This window comes from Erythrolamprus reginae, chromosome 11, assembly GCF_031021105.1.
Source record: "Erythrolamprus reginae isolate rEryReg1 chromosome 11, rEryReg1.hap1, whole genome shotgun sequence".
Classification (NCBI taxonomy): domain Eukaryota; kingdom Metazoa; phylum Chordata; class Lepidosauria; order Squamata; family Dipsadidae; genus Erythrolamprus; species Erythrolamprus reginae.
Window position 1 is genome coordinate 9,614,467 of NC_091960.1, and position 15,485 is coordinate 9,629,951.

The following is a 15,485-nucleotide window of genomic DNA, read 5'->3' on the forward strand; positions in this document are numbered from 1 at the left end:
TATTTATTCGATTTTTATGCCACCCTTCTCCTTGGAGTCAGGGTGGTTTACAACATGTTAGCAATAGCAATCTGGGAGCTGAAGTCCAATCTATCGAGAAAGGATTTATTTATTTATTTATTTATTTTATTCGATTTTTATGCTGCCCTTCTCCTTAGACTCAGGGCGGTTTACACCATGTTAGCAATAGCACTTTTTAACAGAGCCAGCCTATGGCCCCCACAATCCAGGTCCTCATTTTACCCACCTCGGAAGGATGGAAGGCTGAGTCAACCTTGAGCCGGTGATGAGATTTTGAACCGCTGACCTACAGATCTACAGTCAGCTTCAGTGGCCTGCAATACAGCACTCTACCTGCTGCGCCACCCCGGCTCTATTGGGAGGGTAGAAATTCAGTCATAACATCATTCTTTACTCCAGGTCATTTTCCTGCACCTGCTCAAGGCTGCTTGGGAGATTGTATCCAAGTGAATGTGAATCTCTGTCCTCCGGGCCTTGATGTATTGCATATAATCATACAAAGTTCAAAGAGCTATGGGTTCAATTCCTGCTAGGAGGTTTTAGCCCACTGTCAACTGTACAGAAGCACTCTGCTGGCCAAAAACATTGGTTTTACCTTTCATTTAAAGTGGTGGTTCCTTACCTTGGCAATTTATGTGGATATGTGGATTCTAGTGGTGGGCTGAAAGCGGTTCAGTTGTAAGCTGAGGACTACTTTTATACACCTCTACAAGTGGTTCTCGATTTACAATTTTAGTGACTGTTCAAATTGTAAGACAATTGAAGGAGACCTACATCCATTGCTTAGAGGGATCTTGGTGCAATGAAATCCTTATATGTTTGGTGACAGGGTTGTTTTTCTTTTTCCCACTAACTGGGAGTCTGCGAGTCTGCGGAGAGGGGTGGCATACAAATCTAAATAATAATAATAATAATAATAATAATAATAATAATAATAATAATAATAATAACAACAACAACAACAACAACAATAATAATAATAATAATAATAATAATAATTAGTGATGGGCGAACCCAATGGTGTTCGGGTTCAGCAAGTTTGGCCGAACTTGCCCCAAAATTCGGCCGAACCCGAACTGAACACCGAACACGACCCCGAACTTTGCCAGAAGTTTGAAAAAATTTCATGTTCGTATTTGGCATACCAAACACCGCAAAATTCGGTATGGACCCGAATTGTGCGGGTTCGGTTCGCCCATCACTAATAATAATAATAATAATAATAATAATAATAATAATAATAATAATAATAATAATAATGATAATAATAATAATAATAATAATAATAATAATAATAATAATAAATCCAGCCAGTGTGAAAAAACTTTAGCGGTCAATAAGATGGTGGAGGAAAACACTGAAGCCAGAAATAGAATAGAATAGAATTCTTTATTGGCCAAGTGTGATTGGACACACAAGGAACTTGTCTTGGTGCATATGCACTTAGTGTACATAAAAGAAAAAGATACATTGGTCAAGAATCACGTGGTACAACACTTAATGATTGTCATAGGGGTCAAATAAGCAATGAAGAAACAATCAATATTAATAAAAATCTTAGGATACAAGCAACAAATTACAGTCATACAATCCTAAGTGGGAGGAAAAGGAGGATAGGAATGATGAGGAAAAAACTAGAAGAAATAGTAGTGCAGACTTAGTAAAAAGTTGACAGTGTTGAGGGAAATATTTGTTTAGTAGAGTGACGGCGTTCGGGGGAAAACTGTTCTTGTGTCTAGTTGTCTTGGTGTGCAGTGCTCTATAGCGACGTTTTGAGGGTAGGAGTTGAAACAGTTTGTGTCCAGGATGTGAAGGGTCGGTAAATAAATGGGTGTCCAGACCCTGTCCATGGTTTCATTTGTGAAGTGTTGGGCCTGTTTGGTAGGAGGAGTTTCTCCAATTTACCCTCACTGAGGAGGGAAAGAAATGAGCAACTGAAATTACATCATCTACAGCTAGGAAAATATCCCTCCTTTGCCAGTCCTGCCCCACCCAGTCCAGATCCATCCTTGTTTATTTGTTGCCACATTTCCACACACCCGACAAAGCTTATCCTACAACAATAAGGGACAGCTATTTCCGAGGGCAATTCTGCCATAAAATAACCACCTGTTTGAAGCAAGAGGAAAGAAGTTTCTGTCCACGAGAGAAGGTTGCTAGGGAAGGAAGAAGGAGTGTGGATTGAAAGTGCAAAGAAGGCAAAAGGAAAAAAAATTAAGAGGGACTTGGGGAAAACATCCGGAAAGAAGAAGAAGGAGAGGAGACCAGGCTGTAAGATGAGCAATCCAGACAACGAGCAGACATCTCCAATGAATGTCTCTTTTCATCCTGCACAACAGCCTGATCCGATGAAACCATCTACTAATCCTCCACCTGCAATGTATGGGGCATCTCCCTCTGTGCCATACCAGTCCCAACCTTACGCTGGACCTCATGGTGCCGTACTTATGCAGCCTGAACAGGCCAACCTCATGACCAATGTCCAATCGGTCAAGGAACGAGATTATTTGTGCTACTCCATCTTCACTCTCCTTTTCTGTTGCCCCTGCTTGGGCATAGCTAGCTTGATTTACTCTATAAAGGTGAGTTTTCATGAGAGAGGAGGGAGAGATGGAGGGAGGGTGAGTTGGGAAGGAAGGGGAAAGAACCATGGCTAACTTTGCTAGGCTAGTTATGAGTTATTGCATTGGCAGTTCTGTGTTAGCAAAAACTTCAGAAGAGAAGGATTTAGGGGTAGTGATTTCTGACAGTCTCAAAATGGGTAAGCAGTGTGGTCGGGCAGTAGGAAAAGCAAGTAGGGTGCTTGGCTGCATAGCTAGAGGTATAACAAGCAGGAAGAGGGAGATTGTGATCCCCTTATATAGAGCGCTGGTGAGACCACGTTTGGAGTACTGTGTTCAGTTCTGGAGACCTCACCTACAAAAAGATATTGACAAAATTGAACGGGTCCAAAGACGGGCTACAAGAATGGGGGAAGGTCTTAAGCATAAAACGTATCAGGAAAGACTTCATGAACTCAATCTGTCTAGTATGGAGGACAGAAGGAAAAGGGGGGACATAATCGACACATTTAAATATGTTAAAGGGTTAAATAAGGTCCAGGAGGGAAGTGTTTTTAATAGGAAAGTGAACACAAGAACAAGGGGACACAATCTGAAGTTAGTTGGGGGAAAGATCAAAAACAACATGAGAAAATATTATTTTACTGAAAGAGTAGTAGATCCTTGGAACAAACTTCCAGCAGACGTGGTAGATAAATCCACAGTAACTGAATTTAAACATGCCTGGGATAAACATATATCCATCCTAAGATAAAATACAGAAAATAGTATAAGGGCAGACTAGATGGACCATGAGGTCTTTTTCTGCCGCCTGACTTCTATGTTTCTATGTTTCTATAAGTCTGATTGGGCACACAAGGAATTTGGTGCATATGCTCTCGGTGTACATAAAAGAAAAAGATGCATTGGTCAAAAATCATAAGGTACAACAGTTAATGATTGTCATAGGGGTCAAATAAGCAATGAGAAAAGAATCAATATTAATAAAATCTTAAGGATACAAGAAACAAATTACAGTCATACAATCATAAGTGGGAGGAGATGGGTGATAGGAATGATGAGAAAAAACTGGTATTAATATTAGTGCAGACTTAGGAAATAGTTTGACAGTGTTGAGGGAATTATATTTTTAGCAGAGTGATGGCGTTCGGGGTAAAACTGTTTTTGTGTCTAGTTGTCTTGGTGTGCAATGCTCTGAAGCAACCTTTTGAGGGTAGGAGTTGAAACAGTTTGTGTCCAGGATGTGAGGGGTCAGTAAATATTTTCACAGCCCTCTTTTTGACTCGTGCAGTATATAGGTCCTCAATGGAAGGCAGGTTGGCAGCAATTATTTTTTCTGCAATTCTGAAGTCTGTGTCGGTCTTGTTGGGTTGCAGAACCAACCCAGACAGTTATAGAGGTGCAGATGACAGACTCAGTGATTCCACTGCAAAATTGTATCCTTGGGCAGTTTGAGCTTCCGAAGTTGGCGCAGAAAGATGAAGCTTATGCCATCTTCAATTTATGAGCAGAATTGGGAGAGACTTTGAATTGTGACCAGAAACTGATTGGCAGTTAATGCAGGCCACCGAGTGTTGGAGAAACGTGGGCAAATCTGGGAAGCCCCACAATGGCTCTCGCAGCCACGTTCTGCACGATCTGAATATGATCTCAAAGGTCATTTATATAAAATGTATGAAGAGTGTAGGTCCTAAACGCTACCTTGAGGGCCTCCATTGTTAACAGATGCAGGATTAGGGTACTCCCTATTTTGACTACTTGTTGCCTACTTGATAGGAGTGCAGCTATCCGCTTATGTAGGAAACGGGAAATCCCATTTCCATTAGTTTTTTCCTATCATTCCTATCACCCATTTCTTCCCACTTATGACTGTAACGTGTTGCTTGCATCCTAAGATTTTTATTAATATTGCTTCCTCATTGCTTATTTGACCCCTATGACAATCATTAAGTGTTGTACCACATGATTCTTGACAAAAGTATATTTTATTTTATGTACGCTGAGAGCATATGCACCAAAGATAAATTTCGTGTGTGTGCAATCACACTTGGCCAATAAAGAATTCTATTCTAATTTAGAACTAAGGAGAAATTTCCTGCCAGTTAGAACAATTAATCCGTGGAACAGCTTACCTCCAGAACTTGGAATATGGTATCCAGTTTTGATCACCACCATGCAAAAAGGATTTTGAGACTCTAGAAAGAGTGCATAGAAGAGCGACAAAGATGATTATGGGGACTGGAGGCTAAAACATATGAAGAACGGTTGCAAGAACTGGGCATGGCTAGTTTAATGAAAAGAAGGACCAGGGGAAACATGATAGCAAGGTTCCAATATTTCAGGGGTTGCCACAAAGAAGAAGGAGCTAACCTATTCTCCAAAGCACCATAGGGTAGAACAAGAAGCAATGGGTGGAAGATGAACAAGGAGAGAAGCAACTTAGAACTATTTCCTGACAGTTAGAACAATTAATCAGTGGAACAGTTTGCCTCCAGAAGTTATGATTGTTCCAGAAGTTTTTAAGAAGATGTTGGATAACCATCTTTGAAGTAGTGTAGAGTTTCCTGCCTAAGCAGGGGGTTGGACTAGAAGACCTCCAAGGTCCCTTCCAACTCTGTTGTTATTATTATTATTATTATTATTATTTTTAAAAAAATAATATTTATTAAATTTCTACATATAAAAACAGTCAAAATAAACAAAACGTACAAAGAAAAAAAGAAAGAAATGAATCAGCTTAGAGCATATAAAAATGTTCAGTTTCAATAGTAAAGACATAGTTTGCCAACCATATTGTTGACTATCATTATCGAGCGACCTGATATTAGGTATTTATGTCTAGTATGCGGAATTGCGAATTGTTTATTTTCTTTAGTTCTGTATACTATATTTGTATTCATTTCTGAGGAAGGCACGTATTCGTTTGTAGGGGTTTTATGTTCTATCGATTTATGGTGCAGTGTTTCTATATTTTCATTATGTTTGGGTAAGAAAGGAATAAGTGCCTAGTTTTACTTTTCCTTTAGGTTTTTAATGTACAGTAGTACCCCTAGATACGAGCCTAATTGGTTCCAGAAGGGAGCTTGTATGTCGAGGCAACTCGTATCTGGAACAAATCGCTTTAGACTTTGTTTCTCCCCTCCGAGATAACCAAAAGCAAGGATTCTTGCGCCACCTAGTGGACGCTCGGCTCGTATCCCGAATTTGAGCTCGGGACTAGAACACAAATGTCTCTCCCCTCGTGGCTCGTATCTTGAAATACTCGCATGTAGAGCAGCTCGTATCTAGAGGTACTACTGTATTTTTTGAGCATTTTGTACCAACTTTCCCATATTTTGTAAAATTCAGATTTATCTTTTTCCTGTAGTTCCAAAGTCATTTTAGTCATTCCTGCATGCTCAAGGACCTTAACAACCCTGTTGATGTTATTATTTTAGTTTTGGGAGGAGTTTGTTGTCTACTACTGAATCAAAGGTAACAATAATCTTCCTTTTACCTCTCTCTTCCGCCCCCCCCCCAGACTCAAGGGGCCAATCAACAGAGAGACATCGCATCTGCTAGGAGATATTCCAGACTGGCACTCACCTTGGCTCACACAGCCCTTGGATTGGGGATTACATGGATCGTTCTGACTATTATCATAACGATTGTTTTCAGCAATGTAATTGTAAAACAAGCATCATCAGTTCATCCAAATTACAATTACAGTTGGTGAAGACACAATATTATCTTAAATCATAAAAAAATAAAAAATAAAGAGTAAAGAATAAAGAATGAAGAATGAAGAATAAAGAATAAAGATAAATAAGTAAATAAGTAAATAAATAAAAAATATAAATAAATAAATGAATGAATGAATGAATGAATAAATAAATAACCGGAAGGTCAACAGAGCAGATCCGGAAATTACAATCCCTGAAGACACAATATTGTCTGAAATAACTTATGTTCTTAATACACAAAAGGGAAGTCAGAAATCTAAAATAAAACCGTACTCTCTGGATTAATGTAAATGTAAACCATGTAAAACTCTTAGTGCAGAATTTGGTCTTTCAGACTTCCCCACTAATACACAGATGCTTTGTTGACTAGCAACAACACCTAAGAACTATCCCATAATACACTGAAGACAACATTGGGCAGTATGAAATGCTGGTTCTTATTGATCCCCAGATTGAAATAATAGCTTGGGAAAGAGTAAATACATCAGCTTTGAGGCCACATGTGAAACATTGGTTCATTTGGTTGTGGACACTGCTAATATTAAAATACACATAATCAATTCTAAATCTCATTCATATGAAATAGATGCAATACACTCGATTTAAGAACTGAAATTCCTATTTGTTGGAAACCTACCATAAGGATATTCTTCATATTTTCTCTGGAACAATCTTACGGAAGAAATTATCTTTCCACATAAAACCCCGGTTTGTCATAAATCAAAAGCGAACAATCTGCTACTTTAGGGCTTCGTGTAACTTTCCATATCCTGACAATATTTAACTCCAAATTGTAAAATTTAATGTGATTATAGGAATATCTCTGCCTCACCTTTCTGTATAATTGATTTTATTGTCACATTGCTCTTATTGTTGGAAATCTATATACAGTGATACCTTGTCTTACAAACTTAATTGGTTCCGGGACAAGGTTCTTAAGGTGAAAAGTTTGTAAGATGAAACAATGTTTCCCATAGGAATCAATAGAAAAGCGATTAATGCGTGCAAGCCCAAAATTCACTCCTTTTGCCAGCCGAAGCGTCCGTTTTTGCGCTGCTGGGATTCCCATGAGGCTCCCCTCCATAGGAAACCCCACCTCCAGACCTCTGTGTTTTTGCGATGCTGCTATTTCACTGAGGGTCCCCTCACTGGGAAACCCTACCTCCGGACTTCCGTTGCCAGCGAAGCACCCGTTTTTGCGCTGCTGGGATTCCCTGCTGGGATTCCTCTGCAGCATCACAAAAACACCAGAGGTGGGGTTTCCCCATGGAGGGGAGCCTCAGGGGAATCCCAGCAGCACAATAACGGGCGCTTCGCTGGCAATGGAAGTCCGGAGGTGGGGCATCCCAGCGGTGGCGGTGGGTTTGTAAGGTGAAAATAGTTTGTAAGAAGAGGGGGGAAAATCTTAAACCCCGGGTTTGTATCTCGAAAAGTTTGTACGATGAGGTGTTTGTAAGATAAGGTATCACTGTATATAAAAGCAAACAGCAATCATGCCGTAATTATGAAATCTTCAGAACCGTAAAGCCTACAAACTTGAAATTTGACATGCATGTTCCTGTTGGTTTATAGGTGCTCACTCAAAAGGATTTTTCGAAATGACCATTGGAGCATTAGTATTTCCTATATTATTATTAACCTGCCCTGATGCTAAGCAGTTCTACTGTTTCATAGCGAAGCACAGGTCTCCAGAAAGTTATTACATATTATTCAATTAACATCTGCTCTTCTGTAATTTGATAACATGATTCTGTGTACTGCACTGATATAATACAAAGTAGGACTTTATGAAATATATGGTGTGATTTTGTGAAGATTTTTTGTTTGTTTGTTTCAGCTTATATACACTTATAATATAAACTGATGTGAAATAAATGCTAATTTGTATTCTGGCCCTTATGAGTGAACTTCAACTCCCAAAATTCTCCAGCCAATCCTGGAAATTAAATGAAAATAAGAAGTGTCAAAAGGAAAGGTCCAAAGTTCATCACCTTGTTCCCACACCCACAAGTTCATCACATGGTCCAGTGTGGTTCTGCCAACATGTCCGATCCTCCCGTCAACTTCCAGGCAGGTGCTGAACAAAGGATGACCTTGAGTATCTAGAAGGAATTTGTTATGGCTACTACTCTATACACTCATGCAGCCACCCCTCCTAAATTCCCACAATACTAATATATTCAACATTCTATAATGTGTCATTGCAAAATCTCCAACTCAGGTGATGGCTTCAGCCTGACACTTAGTGAATTACAAAACCCTGGGCATATAACTCCGTTTATTTTCCCAAACACAAGAAATGGGTTAGTTGAATGGGTTTGCTTTAATGACCACTGCAAAACAAGATTGAACAATTGCTTTGATCACCTGAAAGCGTAATTTACAAGGATCATCAAGTGCTTTGGTCACCTGAAAGCATAATTTACAACTGTAATTGCCAAGCTCAGTTATACTGGCAAGTTGAGGACTAATTTTATGCACCTCTAAAGGTGGTCCTCAATTTATACACCTCAAAAGGTGGTCCTCAATTTATACACCTCTAAAGGTGGTCCTCAATTTATACACCTCTAAAGGTAGTCCTCAATTTATACACCTCTACAGGTGGTCCTCAATTTATGATGGTTACATCATTGCGAAACTGGTTCTGTTGTTTAAGGAAGTTTGTAAATGATATGATTAGTTATATTTACAACATAGAATGTATGCATCATATATATATATATATATATATATATATATATATATATATATATATATATATATATATATATTGTATATTAAGTGACAGTTAGTTAATAATAGGTATTACACTGTCATGATAGACCCAAAGACTAGGGGAGGAAAGTGAAAAAGTCAAGGAAGGATATAAAAGAGAGAAAAACAGATATGGAAAGAAAGAAGGAAAAAAAGAAGGAAGGATAAAGAGAGTCTGCACATTTGCAGACGTTTGTAGGAAGTGCGACATAATAATAACATAAAGTAGTAGGTGTATATGCTACAGAGAGAAATGTAAAAAGTTAATATAAAAATAAATTTGATTTGCAGTAGTTAAAGAGGTAGAAAAAAAATATTTATTTATTTATTTATTTATTTATTGGATTTGTATGCTGCCCCTCTCCGGAGACTCGGGGAAGTTAACAGCGACAATAAAACAGTGTACAATAGTAATCTGATATTAGAAATGATTAAAAATCCATTAATATAAAAACCAAACATACATACATACATACCATGCATAGAATTGTAAAGGCCTAGGGGGAAAGAGGATCTCAATTCCCCCATGCCTTGCAGCAGAGGTGGGTTTTAAGTTGCTTACGAAAGGCAAGGAGGGTAGGGGCAATTCTAATCTCTGGGGGGAGTTAGTTCCAGAGGGCCGGGGCCGCTACAGAGAAGGCTCTTCCCCTGGGTCCCGCCAGGCGACATTGCTTAGTTGACGGGACCCGGAGAAGACCCACTCTGTGGGACCTAACTGGTCGCTGGGATTCGTGCAGCAGAAGACAGGCCCTGAGATAATCTGGTCCGGTGCCATGAAGGGCTTTATAGGTCATAACCAACACTTTGAATTGTGACCGGAAACTGATCGGCAACCAATGCAGACTGCGGAGTGTTGGTAAAACATGGGCATATTTGGAAAAGCCCAAGATTGCTCTCGCAGCTGCATTCTGCACAATCTGAAGTTTCCGAACATTTTTCAAAGGTAGCCCTATGTAGAGAGCGTTTATATTTATATGTTTGGTGACGGGGTTCTTTTTCTTTTTCCCACTAAGTGGGGGGCAATAAATCCAGCCAGTGTGAAAAAGATTTAGCAGTCAGCAAGATGGTGGAGGGAAACACTGAAGCCAGAAATAAACGGGTGTGCAGATCCTGTCCATGATTTCAATTGTGAAGCAGCAAGCCTGTTTGGTTGGAGGAGCTTCTCCAATTACACTCACTGGGGGTGGTGGAGGTGAGCTACTGAAGTTACATCACCTGCAGCTGGGTAAATATCCCTGCTTTGCCAGGTCCTGCCCCACTTGGTCCAGATCCGTTTCTGTTTGTTCATTGCCACATTTGCACATACCAGACAAAGCTTATCCTACAACAATAAAGGACAGGTATTTCAAAGGGCAGGGCAATTCTAACATAAATAATCACCTATTTGAAGCAAATCTGCAGAAGAATGAAGTTTCTGTCCACGAGAGAAGGTTGCTAGGGAAGGAAGAAGGAGTGTGGATTGAAAGTGCAAAGAAGGCAAAAGGAAAAGATCAGGAGGACTTGGAGAAACATCTGAAAAGTGGAAGAAGAATCTTCTGAGGAGAGAGCAAAGGAAGAGAAGGAGAAAAGACCAGGCTGCAAGATGAGCAATCCAGAGAACGAGAAGACATCTCCAATGAATGTATCCTTTCATCCTGCACAACAGCCTGATCTGACGAAACCCGCTATTAATCCACCGCCTGCAATGTATGGGACATCTCCCTCTGTGCCATACCCGTATCAGCCTTATGCTGGACCTCCTGGTGTCGTATTTATGCAGCCTGAACAGGCCAACCTCATGACCAATGTCCAACCGGTCAACGAACGAGATTATTGGAGCTACACCATCCTCGCCCTCTTCTGCTGCTGCCCCATGGGCATCCTTGCCTTGATTTACTCTAGAAAGGTAAGTTTCAAGGAGGGAGGAGAGAGATGGAGGGAGGGGGAAGAGAGAGAAGGGGAAAGAACCATGACTATCTATGCTTAGATTTATTAATTTATTAATTTATTAATTTATTAATTTATTAATTTATTAATTTATTAATTTATTAATTTATTAATTTATTAATTTATTAATTTATTAATTTATTAATTTATTAATTTATTAATTTATTAATTTATTAATTTATTAATTTATTAATTTATTAATTTATTTAGTTCAATACATAATACACATTGAAGAGAAAGATATGTAATAATATAAGTAAAGAAAAGAATAGAAGAAAAGATATAAAAGTATAGGTGAACATATTTGAAAGGAAGAAAAGATAAATGAGATAAGGAGAGACAATTGGACAGGGGACGGAAGGCACACTGGTGCACTTATGCACGCCCCTTACTGACCTCTAAGGAACCTGGAGCGGTCAATCGTGGATAGTCTAAGGGGAAAATGTTGATGATTAGGGGTTCACACTACTGAGTCAGGTAATGAGTTCCATGCTTCGACAACTCGGTTGCTGAAGTCATATTTTTTCAGTCAAGTTTGGAGCGGTTAATATTAGGTTTGAATCTATTGCGTGCTCTTGTGTTGTTGCGATTGAAGCTGAAATAGTCATTGACAGGTAGAACGTTGCAGCATATGATCTTGTGGGCAATACTTAGATCGTGTTTTAGGCGACGTAGTTCTAAACTTTCTAGACCTAGGATGGATAGTCTGCTTTCGTAGGGTATTCTGTAGGATATTCAGTTGCAAACAAACTATATTTACAGCAGCACGAAGCTTATAACTTCAGCCTGATGATGGTGAATGTGATTTCACCGAAACGTCGCATAGACATTCAAAATATTACATGGGGCAAAACCCGAACTCAGAACAATCTACATATACAGTGATCCCCCGGTTATTGCGTCCCCGACCATTGCGAACAGGGTAATTTGCGATTTTTGAACCCGGAAGTCAAAACACCATCTGCGCATGCGTGCCCTTTTTTCTATGGGCACGCATGCGTAGATGGCGCCGGGCAGATCAGCTGCTGGGCGGCTTCCCTGGGTCTTCCCCCTCTTGCTGGCGGGAGGGCGAAGCCCCCCCCAGCACCCACTCGCCCGCCCTTTGCCCTTCGCCCGGGAAGTTCGCCAGGAGTCAGCAGAGAACGGCGCGCCTGTTTTAAAACGATCGGAGCTTTCCAATGAGTCCCGAAGACAAACGTCAAACTTCCGCGTTTGTCTTCGGGACTCATTGGAAAGCGGCGCGGGTGTTTTAAAACGTCGCCGCCGACATGGGGGGCTTGCTAGCACCCCCCCAAACCCGGGTTGGGGGTTCGGGGGGGTGCTAGCGAGCCCCCCATGTTGGCGGCGACGTTTTAAAACACCCGCGCCGCCCCCAATCTTCGGCTCCTCGCTAGTGCTGCGGAAGTTAAAAACATCATCTGCACATGCACAGATGGTGTTTTTACTTCCGCAGCGCTACTTCGCGAAAACCCGCTCGTTGCGGGGGGTCCTGGAACGGAACCCTCGCAACGAGCGGGGGATCACTGTATATATATATACTATATTTTTTTTATTCCCCCCCCTCATTTTCTGTAAATTTTACAATCTATACAGAATCTTTAAAGTTAGCTATAACCTGGCTAAAGAGAATATTCATAGTTCAGATCATTATACAGTGTTTATTATTATTATTATTATTATTATTATTATTATTATTATTATTATTTAGATTTATATGCCGTCCCTCTCCGTAGACTCGGGGAGGCTCACAACAGTGATAAAAACAATACATGGTAACAAATCTAATAATTAAAATCTAAAATAACAGTTTTACATTAAAAAGTCTAAAAAGAAAAAAACCCAATATATGAAATACATACACACAGTCATATCATGCACAAAACTACATAGGCAAGGGGAGGATGTCTCAGTTCCCCCAAGCCTGATGACAGAGGTGGGTTTTAAGGAGTTTACGAAAGGCAAGGAGGGTGGGGGAAGTCGTAATCTTTGGGGGAATTGATTCCAGAGGGTTGGAGCCACCACAGAGAAGGCTCTTCCCCTGGGTCCCGCCAGACAACATTGTTTAGTCGACGGGACCCGGAGAAGACCAACTCTGTGGGACCTAACCAGTCGCTGGGATTCGTGTGGCAGAAGGCGGTCTCGCAGATATCCTGGTCCGGTGCCATGAAGGGCTTTATAGGTCATAACCAACACTTTGAATTGTGACCAGAAACTGATTGGCAACCAATGCAGACTGCGGAGTGTTGGAGTAACATGGGCATACTTAGGAAAGCCCATGATTGCTCTCCCAGCTGCATTCTGCACGATCTGAAGTTTCCGAACACTTTTCAAAGGTAGCTCCATGTAGAGAGTGTTACAATAATCAAACCTCAAGTTGATGAGAGCATGAGTGACTGTAAGCAGTCTTGCTGTACAACCGCCCATATTTTACTAAGTGTATTTCAATTGATGTTTTGTTTTGTTTTGTTTTTGTTTTTGTGAGTATGATTATTGTCTTGGTATTGTTTTATGTATTTATATCTGTAAATAAAATTTAAATAATTTTTTTAAAAAAAAAAGTTAAAAAAAGGAATGCTGCTCTCCACTTAAGCAGGGAACCAGAAATGCCATAAAATTTTACTTTTAAAAGTAGTTTATTGTGTACTGCTGAATCAAAGATAACAATAATTTTCCTTTTACCTCTTTCCTCCCAACTCAGACTCAACGAGCCAATCAAAAGAGAGACATCAAATCTGCTAAGAAATATTCCAAACAGGTTCTCGCCTTTGATCACATAGCACTTGCACTGGGAATTACATGGATTGTTCTGGTCATAGCTTTCAGTGTCTTTTATATCTACAGGAAAAAAAAGGACTAGATCTTGGAAAAACAAACCAAATACATGGATTACCGCAATGAATGCATCAAATTCAAGACCCACAATCCATCCCACATCTTCCAGCCTAGCATACCTCAACAACAAATCAACATCCCAAGTACCACCAACCAAGAATAGGAAAGCGCTCCCCTTACTTCCTCGATCCAATCCAAAACTAATCTCGAATACAAAACCATATCAAATGCAAACTAATGAATGCAAGAAGCATAGTTAACAAGATGTCAGAATTACTACTACTAGACACTGAAACCTTCGACATTATTTGAAACATGGCTAAATGCATCCTATCCAGACTCCATCATCAAATCAAGAAACTATCTTGTCTTCCAGTCCGACCGTGAATCCCGCAGAAAAAACATCCAAGTTGCACATGATCTTACCCTCCCTGAAACCATTGTCTGTGATCTATCCCTAAATGCCACACATCACTTCCTGCTTTGTTACAGAGCCCCTAACTGCGACATCACCACCCAGGGGAAGAGCCTTCTCTGTGGCGGCCCCGACTCTCTGGAACCAACTCCCCCCAGAGATTAGAACTGCCCCCACCCTCCTTGCCTTTCGTAAACTCCTCAAAACCCACCTTTGCGGTCAGGCATGGGGGAACTGAGATATCTCCCCCAGGCCTGTACAATTTATGTATGGTATATTTGTATGTATGTCTGCTTAATAATGGGGTTTTTAAAATATTTTAAATTGTAAATTATTAGATTTGTTATGAACTGTTTTATTCTGTTGTGAGCCGCCCCGAGTCTACGAAGAGGGGCGGCATACAAATCTAATAAATAAATAAATAAAACAAATTAATGTGGGCAGCCTCCTGCCCATGCTCCCTTATCTTCCTTGGCAACCTCAACCTACCCCACATTAATTGGACCTTAAACAAATCCATTACGGAACCCATCCATACTACCCTATACAATGCTATTACCAATCTGGGACTCGACCAACTAGTAACAAACAATACTAGACTCAGCTGCCTAGACCTCATATTCTGCAACAGCAAAAACACTACAAATAAAAGAACCTTTTTCCAACAGTGATTACACTGTTTTTAAGGAGTGGGTTAATTGCATGACTCTGCCCTTCTCATTTAACACTCTTATCTTCCATTATTGCCATGCCTTTTCAGTCTCAGCTAATCATTAAAAACAATAAGGAAACATAAAAGCTTTTTCAATCAGGACAAATAACACAGCTAGCATCCACTACAGCTAAGCAACTTAATGCCCCCGGGCTTCTTCATAAACATACTAAAACTATTGCTTATTTTGAATATAAAACATAGAATCATAGGCCTGAATGAGACCTCGGAGCTTCTAATCCATCCCTTTGCTCGACGGTTGCCATCCCAGAATATCTTCCCATGATATAGATTAGATTAGATTTATTGGATTTATATGCCGCCCCTCTCCGAAAACTCGGGGCGGCTCACAACAAGATAAAAACAATACATAATAACAAATCCAATACCCACCAATCCAATTACAATTTTAAGCTAAAAATTCATAAAAAACAACCCCAGAATATTTAAGAAACACGCATACAATCAATCTAATACCAAAACAATATGGGCAAGGGGGAGATGTTTCAGTTCCCCCATGCCTGACAGCAGAGGTGGGTTTT

The 15,485-nt window shown here is 40.1% G+C and overlaps 1 long non-coding RNA gene across 1 annotated transcript; it reads left to right on the forward strand.

The window, feature by feature from the left end:
- The first annotated feature begins 10,361 nt into the window (after positions 1-10,361).
- LOC139174232 (uncharacterized) lies at positions 10,362-14,662 on the forward strand. Its single transcript, XR_011560326.1, has 2 exons — positions 10,362-10,943; positions 13,683-14,662. It is a non-coding gene; the product is annotated as an uncharacterized lncRNA (long non-coding RNA).
- The last annotated feature ends 823 nt before the right edge of the window (positions 14,663-15,485 follow it).